Genomic DNA, 18430 nt, shown 5'->3' with positions numbered 1-18430 from the left:
AGGAGAGAGCACAGAGGAGTCCTATCAGACAGGAGAGAGCACAGAGGAGTCCTATCAGACAGGAGAGAGCACAGATGAGTACTATCAGACAGGAGAGAGCACAGAGGACTGCTATCAGACAGGAGAGAGCACAGAGGAGTCCTATCAGACAGGAGAGAGCACAGAGGAGTACTATCACATAGGAGAGAGTACAGATGAGTACTATCAGATAGGAGAGAGCACAGAGGAGTCCTATAAGACAGGAAAGAGCACAGAGGAGTATTATCAGACAGTAGAGAGCACAGAGGAGTCCTACAAGACAGGAGAGAGCACAGAGGAGGCCTATCAGACAGGTGAGAGCAAAGAGGAGTACCATCAGACAGGAGAGAGCGCAAAGGAGTGCTATCAGACAGGAGAGAGCACAGAGGAGTCCTATCAGACAGGAGAGAGCACAAAGGAGTCCTATAAGACAGGAAAGAGCACAAAGGAGCACTATCAGACAGGATAGAGCACAGAGGAGTACTATCAGACAGGATAGAGCACAGAGGAGTCCTATAAGACAGGAGAGAGCACAGAGGAGGTCTATCAGACAAGAGAGAGCACAGAGGAGTACTATCAGACAGGAGAGAGCTCAGAGGAGTGCTGTCAGACAGGAGAGAGCACAGAGGAGTGCTGTCAGACAGGAGAGAGCACAGAGGAGTGCTACCAGACAGGAGGGAGCACAGAGGAGTGCTAGCCCACCCTCACTTACTGGTCTTTGTCCATGCCTGTGCTTAAGCTTGGACAAAACCATGATTTTATAAGCCAGGATTCCTTTAAAAAATAAAATTAAAATGTTCTCATAAAGTATATTAGAAAGGGTAATGTTTTGCCAAGATGTACAACATATGTTTTGCTTCTGTACACTGTATGCCTTGATGTTCAGTCAAGATTTCCTTGGCCTCTCACAGAGCACAATGTAGTGAGTAAGAAGCAGTCAGCATTTGCTACAATGAATGTTAATTGAACAGCATATGGTTGTATGGTTTTCCATTCAGTATACAAGAAAAGGAACTACTGCCTTTGACAAGAGTTCTTGATTCTGTATGTAGTTGTTGATATTTCTTCTTTTTATTTTTATAAAACCACAAAAACTACATCATAACTTTCTGCTTAAGTCAATATTTAAAATATTTCTTGATTTGTTGGATTATCCATTGATGCTGCAAATTATCTTATTTTTTATTTTAGGACAGATTGATTTAGGGACGTATGCAGGATTGTCTTGAGAGAGATTAAAAAAGAATAAAAAGACAATACATAAACCTATATTTCCCTATATAGTGCCCATTGAGTTGTAGATAACAGCTCTACACAGTCTCTGAAAACTGCATTTACAGTGCAGTTACATCCAGTGATTCACCAGGTGATGTCTTCTCCGGTCGCAATAAGTAACCTTTGTGCATTCTCTGTTACATGCCCAGACCGCCAGGATGAGTTCTTCAAGCCATAATTTATCTTTGCTAAACCTGTCATACAAGCATCTTGAAACCGCTCCCTAGCATATGCCCCTTGATTAGTTTTAGTAGTTTTTTTTTTTTTTTGTCCATGTTCAAACCATTGGAAACTAAGATTCACCTCTCTCTTTATTTTAACCACATATCATTTTTTCCCCCTGTTGAACTTTAACTTGTGGAAGATAATGTTAGGATTATGGGGCAAATGCTTTACTGGACCTTATCCTTAGGTTTCAATCAACTGCCAGTGCATGGAGATAAAATCACTCTTAGAACTGTTGCCTCTTTTAGGCTATTTTCACACAGTGCAGATTTGGTCAGTATTTTGCATCAGTATTTTAACCCCTAAATGGTACATGATGACACGTATTGTGCACCCACCTGCACCTTAAACTAGAGTGCTAAAAGCAACCCCCTTCCTATGTTAGAATGTCTGCAATCTTGTGTAATGTTATATCTTGATGACTTTGTAGGCTTGTAAAACTAAAATAGACATAGTATTATCTCAATCGTATAAAAAAAAATGAATGAATGAATAAATAAATAAATATATACATAGATATTGCTGTAATGCTGACAGAATTGCCTGTTTTTCATTATGCCATTATAAATAAATTTGTATTTAAATGTACCTCAAATGATGTATAAAAATCAGCAATGCCACCTTTAAAGAATTAATGAAACTATGCAAATGAAAAAAATAAAAAAAATTAAAATCAATTATGGCTTTCAGTATGCAGGGAGAAAAAAAAATATAAATTTATCTGGTCTTAAAGAAGTTTTGCTAATCTATTAAGTAGTGGTATGTTGCTAGGATATGTCATCACTTAAGACTAGTGGGTTCCAACCTCTTGGACTCACACTTATTCTGGGAACTGAACAATGCATGCATTCAATCATACCAGATGCAGTTTTTTACAATGCCATGTGACCTGGAATACCATTGTGCAGGGGAAAATTTGAACGGGACACAGCACCAAAATACTTAAAGTTAAAATTGGCATCATTGTAAAGCTATTAATCAAGCCTGAATCTACTTCACAGTAATATTACATGGCAAGTGTATAGTTTGCCTATGCCACATAACTCACTATTATTTATTACTAGTTGAGTACCTGGTGCTGCCCGGTTTTTCCTACCTTATCCTTGTGGGGGAGGAAGAGCAACAAAGGAGAAAGCTTTTGTCCTCATATCCAATCCTTAATTCCTGAAAGAAAAATAGCCAGCACAACTACCTAATACACAGTTGCATGCCCGTGCTGGCTTTGTTTTTTTTTGTTTTTTGCTACACCAGTTAGGGGGAGTGGCACCCTCTGTAGCCGTGCACCCCTCCCTATTCACAGGAGTTTTTTTTTTATTGATAGTGGATCCTGTATGTTAGCCAGTCAGAGGCAATATGCCCAGCAGAGGTGGAATAAGTGTTAGGTTCCCATCCGAAATGAGGCCACGTCTGCGTGGTGGATGCGGAACACGTTTTGATCAAAAAGTAGCCTCAATTTTTTGACCAAGAGTGCTGCTGCAACCTTCTTTTTTGTATCCCAACCTCATATCCCGTCCTCATATCCCATCCCTATATCCCATCCCCATATCCCGACCTCACATCCCGACCTCATATCCTGACCTCATATCCCGTCCCCATATCCTGTCCTCATATCAGGTCCCTATATCCCGACCTCATATACCGTCCCCATATCCCATTCCTATATCCAGTCCCCATATCCCCACCTCATATTCCGACCTCATATCCCGTCCCTATACCCCGTCCTTATATCCCGACCATATATGCCATCCCCATAACCCCTCCCCAAATCCTGACCTCATATCCCGTCCTCATAGCCCGTCCCTATATCTAATCCTCACTAATCCTCATATCCCGTCCTCAGGTGGGGATGTATTGTAAAGATATTGTAAGCTGAAAATAAAAGGGGTTTGGCTTAAAGGGTTGGTGTGTCTTTGCAAGATAGGACATGGAATGTGTGGAGGGTGTGACTTGCCAGCCGGACTGACGCATTCACCAAGAGATGCAGAGCAAAACTTGTTGAGTAAGGCACCAGAAGTCCTATATACATGGGACTTAAAACAAAAACCCCATCCTTCACATATGGGGGTAGGTTAGGTAAATTAAACTATTATATATTTTTCATTCACATATAAGTAACTTGTGACCAAGTATTATCGAAATATCTCCAGCCATACAGAAGTTATGCTGGAACATACATATCCCATAGATTTGCATTGGACAAAAACCTAGACCCTCACAAATGAGGGTAGGCTAGGGTTCAATTAACTATAATTTTTAGTGGACATATGAGTAACATGTGACCGAGTATTATTGAAATATCTTCAGCTGCTTGGAAATTATGCAGTAACATATCTTTCCCATAAACTTGTATGGAAATATGCAAATTTCACAAACATAGGACGAATATTCGTCCATATATTCATAAAATATCGCAAATTCAAATATGGCCCTCAAGTTTCACGTTAATATCTTAAACCGTTTCAAAGTGATGCTGAAACATAAACACATACATACATACACACACACACACACACACACACGCAAACACATATTGGCCCTGATTTACTAAAGTCAACCTGACTCTTTTTCTCGGCTTGTGCGACCAAATTTGTGTTGCATAGTCCATGTGACACTTTGTGCGACACAATTTCCTGACACAAAATACCATAACCCCTTAAGGGCCAAGCCCCTTTTAACCTTAAGGACCAGGCCAATTAAATTTTTGCGTTTTTGTTTTTTCCTCCTCGCCTTCTAAAATCCATAACTCTATTATATTTCCATCTACAGACCCATATGAGGGCTTATTTTTTGTGTGACCAATTGTACTTTGCAATGAAACCTCTCATTTTACCATAAATAAATAAAATAAATAAATAAAATGTGGAGAGACTGACCTTTGTGAAGATGAATCAGGCATGGATCAGACAAGATTTCCAACCACAAATGCCTGATGCATGAGAGTAGATTGACCATGGTGCCACACCAACACTTCACAGATATTGAAGTTGCCAAACATATTTAAGGCACTGCTCCCCAGTTACAAACATTCCTCCGCATCAGATCTTTATTCACCCACCTTCGTCACCGGGTACTGGTATTGCCACCCCCCGCACCATTCACCCCAGGTCACTTTCAGGACTCCTGATACTGCTGCTGCCACCTCCAGGCTGTCTCATTCAGCCATTATATGGTCTCTTTTCATGCTTCAGCCAGCTCCAGGTTGTGTCATTCAGCAACTACATGGTTTAGTGATGCTGCTGGGCCTAGGACATTACCTATATATATTTATGGTAGCACTAGGTACCATTCATCTTCAATGGAAATTTCAAAATTCATCTTTTATTCTTAGAGATTGCGATGCCCTATTGTCTCCTCATCTGCTGCCAACTCCAGGCTGTGCAATTCAGACACTATATGGTCTCCTCATGCTTCAGCCACCTCCAGGCTGTGCCATTCAGACACTATATGGTCTTCCAACGCTGCCACATACTCCACTCAGTCATTCAGCCACTACATGGTCTCCTCATGCTTCAGCCAACTCCAGGCTGTGCCATTCAGTCACTATATGGTCTTCTCCTACTGATGCCACCTCCAGGCTCTGTCATTGTGCTGCTATGTTACTCCTTGTTAGATTTGGTCCTTTGTACCCACACGCCGGGGCCCAGGACACTAAAACTTTGGAGTTAAAAGTTCAATTTCAAAACACTCAATTTCAATTTAAAAATCTTACATTTCTATTTAAAAATCATAAATTTCAATGGTCTCCTCATGCTTCTACCAACTCCAGGCTGTGCCATTCAGACACTACATGTTCTCCTCATTCTTCCACTATATGTTCTCCTCATGCTTCAGCCAACTCCAGGCTGTGTCATTCATGAATTTCAATTTAAAAATCATGAATTTCAATTTAAAATTCTTAAATTTCAATGGTCTCCTCATGCTTCTGCCAACTCTATGATGTGCCATTCAGAAACTATATGGTCTCCTCAGGCGTCAGCCACCTCCTGGCTGCGCCATTCAGCCACTATACGGTCTCCTCCTACTGATATCACCTCCAGGCTCTGTCATTGTGCTGCCATGTGACTCCTTGTTAGATTTGGTCCTTTGTACCCACATTTGGGCCCAGGACACTAAAACTTGGGAGTTAAAAGTTCAATTTCAAAACACTCAATTTCAATTTAAAAACCTTACATTTCTATTTAAAAATCATAAATTTCAATGGTCTCCTCATGCTTCTACCAACTCCAGGCTGTGCCATTCTGACACTACATGTTCTCCTCATTCTTACACTATATGTTCTCCTCACGCTTCAGCCAACTCCAGGCTGTGTCATTTAGCCAATATATGGTTTACTGATGGAGCTGGGCCTGCGTCTGGGCCTAAACATTTTTTTATGGTAGCACTAGCTACCCTAAATCTTCAATTAAAATTTCAAAATTTCTCTTTTTTTCTTAGGCATTGTGAAGCCCTGGTGTCTACTCATGCTGCTGCCAACTCCAGGCTGTGCCATTCAAATATTATATGATTTCCTCATGCTTCCACCAACTCCAGGCTGCATCATTCAGGCAATATATGGTTCACTGATGCTGCTTGGCCTGGGTCTGGGAATAAAAATGTTGTCATGGTAGCACTAGCTACCCAAAATCTTCCTTTTAAATTTCAGAATTCATCTTTTAATCTTAGGGATTGTAAAGCCCTAGTGTCTACTCTTGCTGCTACCAACTCCAGGCTGTGCCATTCAGACACTATATGGTCTTCTCATGCTTCAGCCAACTCCAGGCTGTGTCATTCAGCCAATATATTACTAATGCTGCTTGGCCTGGGCCTGGACCTAAAACATTTTTTATGGTAGCACTGGAAGCCCTAGTGTCTACTGCTACCAGCTCCAAGCTGTGTCATTCAGCCACTATATGGTCTCCTCGTGCTGCCAACATCTCCACGCTGTGTCATTCAGCCACTATATGGTCTCCTCATGCTGCCAACACCGCCACACTGTGTCATTCAGCCACTATATGGTCTCCTTATGCTTCCAACACCTCCACGCTGTGTCATTCAGACACTATATGGTCTCCTCATGCTGCCAACACCTCCACGCTGTGTCATTCAGCCACTATGTGGTCTCCACATACTGATGCCTCCTCCAGGCTCTGTCATTGTGCTGCTCTGGGGCAATGATTCTGAAAGCGATGCCTGTAATCTGCATGTCATACTGAATAACAGTATTATTTCACTACCCCAGAACACTCCACATGCATGTTAGAACACAGCAAAGTGTTCTACACCACTATTGAGGCTCTCTGTAGGCCAGAAATAGCAGCTTTTAATATAGATTTGCCGCAAATAAATTCGGATCAAACTAAATTTTTTAGACAAATTAGGCGAATCGGACGAATAAAATTTTTCAAAAGTTCGCTCATCTCTACTGCTGGCCAAAATGAAATAGATTTTTTGGCAAATCTGCAACTTCCAGCCAGGCCCCATGGACTCCTGGCTCACCAAATTAAACCATTGGCCAGAACTTGGCCAGTTTGCCATGAGTGTTCTTTCTTGTCCACCCTCTAGTGTGGCTTCGGAGAGACTGTTCAGTGCAGCAGGCGGCGTGGTCACCCTGGAGCAAACAAGATTGTCAGCCAACAGTGTGGAAAAACTGACTTTTACTCAAATGAATCAGGCATGGATCAGTGAGGAATTTTAACCTCTGCTGGATGCTAGTGATATCAGTCCGCAATCTCATGCTGTATGCTAGTGACATCAGTCCGCCATCTCATGCTGTACGCTAGTGACATCAGTCCACCATCTCGTGCTGTATGCCATAATCATCTGCTTTCCATCTCATACTGCTCGTTATAAACATCTGTCTTCCATCTCTTTTTTTTGGCTTTTCATACAAAAGCTATTTCTTCTTCAGTCTTCACTATTTTAGAATGCCAATTCTGTAACAACTCCCAAAAATGGGATAATTTTTGGCACGCTGGGATAAAGCCACGTTGTCTTTCCATGTCTCCATATGCATACTAACACTGGCAGGCATACCGACAACCAGGGATTCTTCATGCCGCTTAATGTGGTGTAAGTAAGCCTAAAAAATGGGTGAGCTGGTATAATTACCATGGTTTACGGCATGTCACCATAACTGATCCTTAACCCCTTAAGGACCCAGGGCGTACCTGTACGCCCGAGAAAAATTCCAGTCCCCGCCATGCCCTGGGCGGGGACCGGACCGAGATGCCTGCAGAAATAATTCAGCAGGCACCCTTGCAAACCCCTAGGGGGTCCTGAGACCAATCAGGTTTCAATTCAGATTGTCAATTTGTGTCGATTCTGGGTCAATATGGTACCCGGTGACCTGGAAAAAAGGGTGATAGGTGCCGTCTGACACGGCACCTATGACCCCTTAGCAGTAGGAGTGAGGTGGCTTGGTGCCACTTCACGATTGTCTTGATTTGTTCCCTGTTACCGGGATGCCTGCTGTGGGGGTGTCCCTAACAGCACCAGCTCCGCCTCTACTCTGGAGGGCAAAAGCGGGTGCTGAAAGTGTGTACCTGTAGTGGGGGCCCTGAATCCCAGCATCAGCGGTGGGATCAGGGCTCCCAGAGCAGAGACAGCGGCGGCAGCAGGATGTGCGCAGCAGCAGGAGGTAAGGCCGTGCCTCCTGCTGTTGCCTAGCAACAACTCCCAACATGCACAAAAGGGCATGCTTGGATTTGTTGTTATGCTACAGCAGAAGGCACAACTACAACTCACAGCATTCCCTTTGGTAGTTTGTGCATGCTGGGGGTTTTAGTTAGGCAACAGCTGGAGGCACATTTTTTTTATGAAAAAGTGTGCCTCCAGCAATTGCATTACTACAACCCCAAGCATGCACAAACTACCAAAGGGCATTCTGGGAGTTGCAGTAGTGTGCCTCCAGCTGTTTTCCATAACTACAAGTCCCAGAATGCCCTTTGGCCGTAAGTGCATGCTGAGAGTTGAAGTTTTGCAACAGCTGAAGGCACACTGGTTGTGAAACACAGAGTTTGTTACCTAACTCAGTGTTTTGAAACCGGTGTGCCTCCAGCTGTTGCAAACTACAATTCCCTGCATGCACTTATAGACCATACATGCTGGGAGTTTTAGTTTTGCAACAGCTAAAGGCACATTGGTTGCGAAACACTGAGTTAAGTGACAAACTCTCAGTGTTTTGCAACCAGTGTGCCTCCAGCTGTTGCATAACTAGAACCTCAGCTTGTATGTGCAGCCAAAGGGCATACTGGGAGTGTTAGTAGTATGCCTCTAGTTGTTGCATAACTACAAGTCCCAGCATGCCCTTCAGCTCTTCATGCTTGCTGGGGGTTGTAGCTTATGCAACAGCTGAAGGCACACTGGTTGCAAAACATAGTTTGTTACCTAACTCAGTGTTTCGCAACCAGTGTGCCTCCAGCTGTTGCAAACTAGAACTCCCAGCATCCTCACAAAATAAAGGATAAAACACTACATATACATATACCCCTACACAGTTACCCCCCCCCCCCCAATAAAAATGAAAAATGTCTGGTATGACACTGTTTCCAAAATGGAGCCTCCAACTGTTGCAAAACAACAACTCCCAGTATTGCCAGACTGCCATTTAGGCTACACATGGGGTATTTCCGTACTTGCCTAACAAATGTTGGGGGGCTTTTTCTCCTTTCACCCCTTATGAAAAGGAAAAGTTGGGGTCTACTCCAACATGTTCTTGTAAAAAATGTAATTTTTTTACACCAACATGCTGGTGTTGCTCCATACTTTTCATTTTCACAAGAGGTAAAGGGAAAAAAAGACCCCCAACATTTGTAACGCAATTTCTCCTGAGTACAGAAATACCCCATATGTGGACATAAAATGCTCTCAGGAGTGAGAGCACCATGTACATTTGAGGTGATTTGCACAGGGGTGGCTGATTGTTACAGCGGTTCTGACATAAATGCAAAAAAAATAAAAAATGTAACCCCATTTTGGAAACTACATCCCTCACGGAACACAACAAGGGGTATAGTGAGCCTTAACACCCCACAGGTGTTTGAATAATTTTTATTAAATTTGGACATGAAAATAGAATTTTTTCACTAAAATGCTGGTTTTATCCCAAATTTTTCATTTTCACAAGGCCCCCATGGTGCCAGAACAGTGGACCCCCGCCCCACATTTAACCCCATTTTGGAAACTACAACCCCCAAGGAATGTAACAAGGGGTACAGTGATCATTTATGCCCCACAGGTGTCTGACAGATTTTTTGAACAGTGGTCCATGAAAATGAAAAATGTTATTTTTAATTTGCACAGCTCACTGCACCCTTTATTATATTCTGTGAGGGGTTTAGTTTCCGAAATAGGGTCACCGGTGGGGTGTTGAGGCTCATTGTACCCCTTGTTACGTGCCATGAGGGGTGTAGTTTCCAAAATATTATGCCATGTGGGGGGATTTTTGCTGTTATGGCACCATAGGGGCTTCCTAAATGCGACATGCCATTTCAGCAAATTTCACTCTCCAAAATCCCATTGTCACTCCTTCCCTTCTGAGCCATCTAGTGCACCCACAGAGATCTTTACATTCACATGTGAGGTATTTCATATGTGGGTATTACATTTTGTGGGGATTTTTCTCCTTTTACCCCATTTAAAAATTCAAAAACTGGGTCTACAAGAACATGTTAGTGTAAAAAATGGAGATTTTGAATTTTCTCCTTCACTTTGCTGCTATTCCTGTGAAACACCTAAAGGGTTAACAAACATTCTGAATGTCGTTTTGTATACTTTGAGGGGTGCAGTGTTTATAATGGTTTATGAAAAATACAAAATAGAGGTGCGCTCCTAGTGTGGACGGTTACAAAAAAGGTTCAATGTGCGCAAATTTAGGAGGCTTACCGGATTGTGTTGTGCTTAGAGCACAACACCTCAGCAGGCATCTAGACTCGCAGGATGAAATGGAGGTCAGCAGCCCCGGTTTCCTTTCCAGGTCCCTCTCGGTCACTGGTTGGGTAGCAGAAAGTATTGGATATAATCCAGGAAAACAGGAATTACCATGCGGCGCTTCTCCTCCTGGGACAGATGCAGGCACCAGTCCAAATTATGGTAAAATTAGTTCTTTATTTTGTTTTGCAACTTCAAGTTTCGAGCTCGTGCTGAGCTCTTTGTCAGGCATATGATACAAAATATCAAAGACAGGTGATATTTTGATATTTTGTATCATATGACTGACGAGCTTAGCACGAGCTCGAAACTTGAAGTTGCAAAACAAAATAAAGAACTAATTTTACCATCATTTGAGCGCCGCATGGTAATTCCTGTTTTCCTGGATTATATCCAATACTTTCTGTGTTTATAATGGGGTAATTTATGGGGTATTTCCAATATGAAGGCCTCTCAAATCCACTTCAAATTGAACTGGTACCTGAAAAATTCTGATTTTGAAAATTGCTGCTGAACTTTGAAGCCCCCTGATGTCTTCCAAAAGTAAAAAAAAAGTCAACTTTATGATGAAAACATAAAGTAGACATATTGTATATGTGAATCAATATATATTTTATTTGGTATGTCTATTTTTCTTACAAGCAGAGAGCTTCAAAATTAGAAAAATTAAACATTTTCACATTTTTCATGACATTTTAAAATTTTTCACCAAGAAATGATGCAAGTATTGACGAAAATAAAATAAAGTAAAAGCATCCCAGAATTATTAAAGAGTACCTGTCATCAACTAAACTTTCCATGATCCCCCTCCCCATCTGTCCCTTACTCTAACTATGCCTATCCCTGTGTTTATTGAGGTGTAAAATGCTGTGGAAATACCTTTTTTTTATCCCTCTTCATTAGCTCAGGAGCACTGTCTTTCTGAGGGGTGGAAGGAGGCGGGTCCTGGCAGGCATAATGTCACATGAAGCCTGGTCGGGACTCTGCTTCTGCCAGTCTTCCTGTATGCTGCTCTCCCTCTGCAGCAGTGTTCCCCAACTAGGGTACCTCCAGCTGTTGCAAAACTACAACTCCCAGCATGCCCAGACAGCCAACAGCTGTACAGTACAGGGGAGGGGACGGCAGCCTCTGTCTCTCTCTCTCCTGTGTCTCTCTGGACTAAAAAAGTCAATGCTGAGAACCAGGGGCGGTGGGAGCAATTACAGAGGCAGTAATTAAGATGAATGTCGGGGGGGGAGGGGTCACAGAGCAGGGAGTGCAGTGAGATAATACAATGTATAAGATAACGTGTGGTGAGGGGCAAGGAGAACACAGAGCAGGGGGGAGGCGACTGGCCTCTGTTATATGAGAGACATGTGCAGGCTTGTAGCTCACAGTGCTGCTCCAGGCTGGGAGCGAGTCCTGAGCTGAGAGTACTGAACTTCCTGTGGAAGGACCAGTGCCCTTTCAGCATTAGTCCTAAAAGCTGTACACTTACTATGAAAAGCATAGGAAGCTGCCTGCAGACCAGGCATAGAAGAGTGTCCCCTAGTGGCCAAAAGTATAAAATGAAAAAACTGGTATAAATATTAATATTTTTTAATGAAGATATATTACAATATGTCTTCATTAATGATTATGAACAACATATTGAAAGTTTTTGTTGATGACAGGTACTCTTTAATGCTTAAAGTGACAGTGATCAGATGTGCAAAAAATCCTCGGGTCCTTAAGGTGAAAATATGCTTGGTCCTTAAGGGGTTAAAAAAAACTTGAAAACAACTTGAATACACTCCTAACAGTGTTAGTCAGGGGTTTATAGCCATTAGGCAGTGTTTTAAACATGTTAAGGGGCTTATTTCATTGCCGGTTTTAGTTGAACTGAGCCAAACTGATTTTGCGATTTTCGAAAAGTTTGCTCAACTCTAGTAACAATATTATTAAGTACCATGATGTGCACAGATATTCACAGTTCTTTAAAATATTATATATGTCTTTCTGCAAACAATATCAATGTAGTGGACATACATTGTGAGCACTGTAGCCAGTTAACCAGTATCAAAAAGTAGAGTTTTATTTTTTTTTTTCAACAATGTTTTATTGCGTTTCAACAAACCGTATACAATAAAATAAGATACATCTGCACGTGGTAAGATACATTATAGAAGTAATAACAATATGGTAAGAGTTATTAATATCAACATCGCTCCAAAAGCGTATACTAGTCCCCATTTATCTGATCTTGTCCCCGTGAATACCCTCGGTTATAACAGAGGACCAAAATCAGAAATAGCTCAAAATGACAATGGTTCTGGTCCTCTAACCAGGGTGATGGATAGGCCATATTCGGGTCATCCTGAGCGCTATCTTATAAGGTAGACGTCCGCATAAACTCACAGACACGTGTAGTTCCTAATGAAACACATCTTCCTACAGTGTTGGTACACCCTCCTCCCCCTACAATGGTACCCGGTATTTGCAGACATAGAGACATGGATATCTTAACACTGAACCCATCAGTATATATATGGGGGCCTTTCCCCCCAGACAACATTGGGACTCTCACCACTTGTTCAGGAACTCCGGATTGTGCTGCCTACGAGGTAAGGCACATGGATGATAAAAACAGCAGATATAGGTAAGTATAGAAAGGAAGGAAAGAGAAAAAGTAGGGTCAGAAACAGGATAGAAAGCACAAGTAGAAAGATGAACATATAGACAAAGACAAAGAAGAAGAAAGAAAAGAAAAAAAAAAAAAAAAAGAGAGAAACCTCCCGCGCTGGACTCCCCCCCCCCCCCATCCACTAATCAACTCTCAAAACACCCAGCGAGCCTGCAAGACTGGCCGTACAATACCATGAGGAGTCAACAAACTCCTTCATCAATCTATGTAGCTCACTGGGTGCATATGCATATTCCATAAATCTCCTCCAGGTCTTAAAAAATCTTGTAGCTTTCTTCTCCGTATCACATAGGGTGTCCAATCGGTCCATGAATAATAGGTCCTTCATGACCTCCACCACTTGCCCACATGTAGGAGGTTCCTTCTGTAACCACTGTCGCAACAAACTTTTGACCGTGGCTAGCAACATGAGATGTACACCCTTAGATGCCACTACTGGACCCTCCGCACCTCCCGATAGGGAAAGGGGAATATAGTGAAATATCATCGCCAATGGGGACAGAGGAACCTCCACACCCCAAATCGTCTTGATGAGAGATTGCACCTCACTCCATAGTGATTCCAATCTCGGGCATTTCCACAGTGCATGAAGTAAATCGGCCTTAGGAAGATCACACTTAGGGCAACTCCTAAGATAGTGTGCTGGGGCATCCGCATATGAAAAGTTAAATGCATACGTCGCTTTATGTAAAATACGAAAATGCATTTCCCTCCACCTTTCACTCACTATGGATTTTCTGACGTGTTGTAATCCCACCAATAATTTGGCCCTCGCATCACTAATGTCCAATTCCTCTCCCCATGAATTGAAAAGTGATTCTCCCAGTACATGTAGCGTCGTCTGTTTAAGAGTAAGATATAAATCAGATAGAGACAGTCTACCCCTAGCCGGACCCAAGTGAGTGGTGAAGACCGCCTCCCTGGAAAGATATTCTTTACTCCTGGGAAGGCCCCTAACATAGGATCGTGCTGTCATATAGTGCAAGAAATGCCCCGGGGGCAGATTAAATGTGTTACGTAAGGTATCCCATTCCCATATGGCCCCGTCTTCCCCAGAAAACAACTGATGCACACTATGCAGCCCCTTAGTCTTCCATAACTGAGCAAAGTGGTTATCAGTTCCCCGTGGAAATAGCGTGGAGTTCCAGAGAGGTAAGAAGTTCGACAAGATATAAGGTAAGCCATAAATTTTCCTGGTCGCTTTCCATGCGGCTATTGTATCCTTCAACAATAGGTTACATTTAATATGGGACGGGAGTGACGCATAGGGCACATGCAGCAAGGCCTTTAGATCCCAAGGTTCCGCAAGCGCGTTTTCCAACATCGTATTAGAGAACCAGGTGGCATCCAGACACCAGTCCCTAGCATGTCGCATGAGAGCAGCAAGATTATACAGGCGTAAATCAGGTAATTGAATTCCTCCATCATGCAGAGGCAGGCACAATTTTTTAAAGGCAATCCGAGGTCTTCTGCCATTCCACAAGAAGGCCGTGAATGCCGATTGCAATGCGGCTACATCTGAATGACGGAGCAACAACGGTATCATCTGCAAGGGGTAGAGCAACCTACCAAAGCTTACCATTTTGAGGAGATGTGCCCTACCGAACAGAGATAGTGGTAAAGCCTGCCACCTGGTCAGTTCCTGGGTGATACGTCTGAAGAGAGGAGCGTAATTCAGGGTGTACAAGGAAGAAGGTGTGGTGCCAACCTTGATCCCCAAGTAAGTGATGGACTTAGGCGCGACCCCACCCCCAGCTCTTGAGAAGTGCAATACGGTCCTTGGCTCAGATAGAGCAACTGACATTTAGAAGCATTCACCTTGTAACCTGAGTAGCGGCCAAAAGTAGTTAGAGCATCCAGGACATCATGTAATTGTGAATTAGGAGATCCCATAAACAGTAGCATGTCGTCTGCAAAACACGCCAACTTCACCTCCACACTACCTACCCCTATACCCCTATACAGTGATGACCTCTTTAAGTGAACTGCCAACGGTTCCAAAGCTAGATCAAATAATAGTGGGGAAAGAGGGCACCCCTGGCGGGTCCCCTTCTGCAGACTAATACTATCAGATAAAAAACCTGGCGTATATATTCTAGCTCTAGGGTCAGAGTATAAAGTAGTAAGGAACGTTCTAAAAGCACCCCTCACCCCAAACTTGTCAAGGACACTATCCAGCCACGCCCAACTGACCTTATCAAATGCCTTTTCCGCATCAATGGCCAAAAGGCCGGACGGGTCTGGACAGTAACCCTTCCTGTGCATGGTCTCCAATGCGGCCAACACCGTTCTAATGTTGACTACTCCAGAGCGCCCCCTAACAAAACCAGTCTGGTGCGGGCCTAGTAGAGAAGGTAGAAAAGTAGCCAGTCTATCCGCCATTATTTTTGCAAGTAGCTTGAGGTCCTGATTAATCAGGGAGATGGGCCTATACGATCCCGGGTCCTCTGGTGGCTTGCCCTCCTTATACAACACCTTAATATAGGCCGTGTTACTAGATGGCATAATAGGCTCTCCTCCCAACACACTATTAAACAGTGAAGTCAGCGGCTGCACCAACTCCACCATCAAGGCCTTGTAAAATTCCCCTCCAAATCCATCAGGACCTGGCGCCTTTCCATTTTTCAGGGACTTAATTCCAGCCATCACCTCCTCCTGTGTCATGGGCGCATTGAGTGTATCTCTATCTGCACCGGTCAACTGAGGCAAGTCGATATCTGTAAGAAATGCTCGCCCCCCCGCATCATCAGTGTTGTCCTTTGTATAGAGACCAGTATAAAATTGGTGCAATACAGAATTTATGTCTCTAGGTCTAGTGTGAGAAACACCCCACCTGTCCGTTAGGGAACGAATGAACTCCCCTTTCCCCCTTGGTCTGGCCAGTCTAGCCAGCAACTTCCCAGCCTTGTTGCCAAACTTGAATAAATCCACTGATTTTTGATCCCTGTACATTACGTCCCAAGCTTCTACACAGGCTTCGAAATCTCTTTTGGACGCCACCCAGGTCTCCATATTGGTTTGTGTAGGCGCATGCGCAAACTGGGTATAAGCAGTCCTCACCCTATCTGTCCTTGTTGCAAAGTCAGCCCTGCACTTCCTCTTCTTAGCTGCCACATAAGCAATAATCCTCCCCCGTATGACTGCTTTTGCCGCATCCCAGTAAAGGGACGGCCTATCAAGAACGTCTGAATTAGTCTCCGCATACTCCAACCACCACCCCTTGAGTCTTGCCATAAAGTCTGCATCAGACGCCAAATAATTAGGGAAGCGCCACAGTATGTCTGTGCCCTTCTGATATGTCTCCCGTATGGTCAGACACACCGGGGCGTGATCTGAGATCACTAGATCCCCTATGTGTATGTCCTCCACCCTCGCTAGAAGTCCTTGTACCAGGAAGAAATAATCTATGCGCGACCAGGCCTGCTGCGCATGTGAGAAGTGCGTAAACTCCCTTCCCATAGGATTAAAATATCTCCATACATCCACTAGAGACGTGGAGGTCATCAAATCTTGTAACACATGTACCTCTCTGGAACCCACGGATGATAAGCTCCTAGTACGCTGTCTATCTTCGGCCGTACAAGACACCACATTGAAATCTCCTCCTACTACAGTGGCAGTCGGATCCTCCTGTAACAGCTGAGCTTCTAGAGACGAGAAAAAAGGCATATTAGACACATTAGGGGCGTAAACATTATATATTGTCAATGTCCCCGCTGGCGAATCTACCACAACCTTCAGCAATCTCCCCTGATCATCACTCTCCTGAGAGCGTATATGGTATTGCAGTCTCCTATGGAACAACATCAACACCCCCGCCTTCCCTTGCACTGCTGGCGATCCCAGCACCTCCCCTACCCAGAACTGCCTCATACGCGGGAAATCCAAGTCTGACAGGTGCGTTTCTTGCAACAATGCCACATCTACATCCAGCTTTTTAAGATGTTTCAAGACCATCCTGCGCTTAGCAGGGGACCTAAGTCCCTTCACATTCCACGAGACTAATCTCATAATTGAGTTGGAAAAACAGTAGATATAGTAGCGCATGTAAAACAGGAGTGGCGAGGGCCCCCAGCGCGAGAGGTAAGAGGGAACAGAAAGAAAGAAGAAAAGAGGAAAGCACGGAAAGCAGTGAAAGACGTATAATAGAAGGCAAAAACAGACATAGGTCCAAACACATCAATCATTAACAATAGTACCTGCTTCTCGTCAAAGAGTGCCAGAAGATAACACAACTCTCCTAACAACCTAGTGCTAAATCCTCGCCCCAGACTTCTCTTCTTCCGCGTACGGCGAGGGGCACACTCCCTCCCCTCTGAGGACTACTCTAACTAGCCCAACTCCCTCCCCCCCCACTCCCGCCCCCACCAATGACCATGACAGACATATGTGTCCCCGACTCAACCCCCCCCACCTTGTCCCGTAGAAATATTTCGAACTCTCCCCTCTCCCCCCAGTACTGTACCCAAGACCTATATACCTTAGGACTCCTTGGAGCCATAATATAGAGAAGAGAGGGGTAATAACTCAGGCAAACCCTGCTAAAATAGAACAAAACAGGTCATAGAGATAAAGTATGCAGGTAGACACCTGCAACACATGGCACACTGTCCTGTAACCGTCCGGCATAACACGCAGCATCAGTGTGCAATAGTGAATACAGAACAGTGAGAGCATAATAGCCGTAACATTAAAACTTTAGGTAGTGCACTCAAACAGTGGATCCTTAGTCTCCCACCAAAATTCTCAATCTCCACCTAGAAGAACAATAATGACATAATCTGCCACACACTGTCCCATTCCGTCAGATAGGAGGCGCAGGTATTGCGCCGTCTTTCTCCATTCTGCGCCTTTTCTGCTGAGATCTCGAACCGTCATCCTGTAGCTTTAGAGAAGCCATCTTTTCTGCTGCCGCTTCAGGAGTCAAGAAGCTTTCTGAGTTACCATTGGGAAAGAAAATCTTCAATTTCGCCGGGTATTGCAGAACAAAGCGTATTTGTTGCTGTACCAGGGAGGAGCAGACCGCTGCATAAGCCTTGCGCCTCTTAGCCACCTCTATCGAGTAATCACCAAAGAGTAACACTTTCACGCCTCTGATCTTCAAGGGTGCTTGTGCTTTTTTAAAGGTGCGCAATATAAGTTCTTTATCAGCATAGTTCAAGTACTTTACAATAACTTGACGAGGCTTAATATCATCCGTTGGTGACTGCGTTGATAAATGTAACGGCGGCCCAATCCTATGAGCCCTTTCCGCTACACAGGGACCCGACAGTCCCAGAGCTTCAGGTAGCTCCCTGGCACAGATCTGTAAAAGCTGATTAGCCATTATGGACTCAGGTAATC

This window comes from Hyla sarda, chromosome 2 (assembly GCF_029499605.1).
Source record: "Hyla sarda isolate aHylSar1 chromosome 2, aHylSar1.hap1, whole genome shotgun sequence".
Taxonomy (NCBI): Eukaryota; Metazoa; Chordata; class Amphibia; order Anura; family Hylidae; genus Hyla; species Hyla sarda.
Note: the sequence above shows the minus strand (reverse complement) of the source record.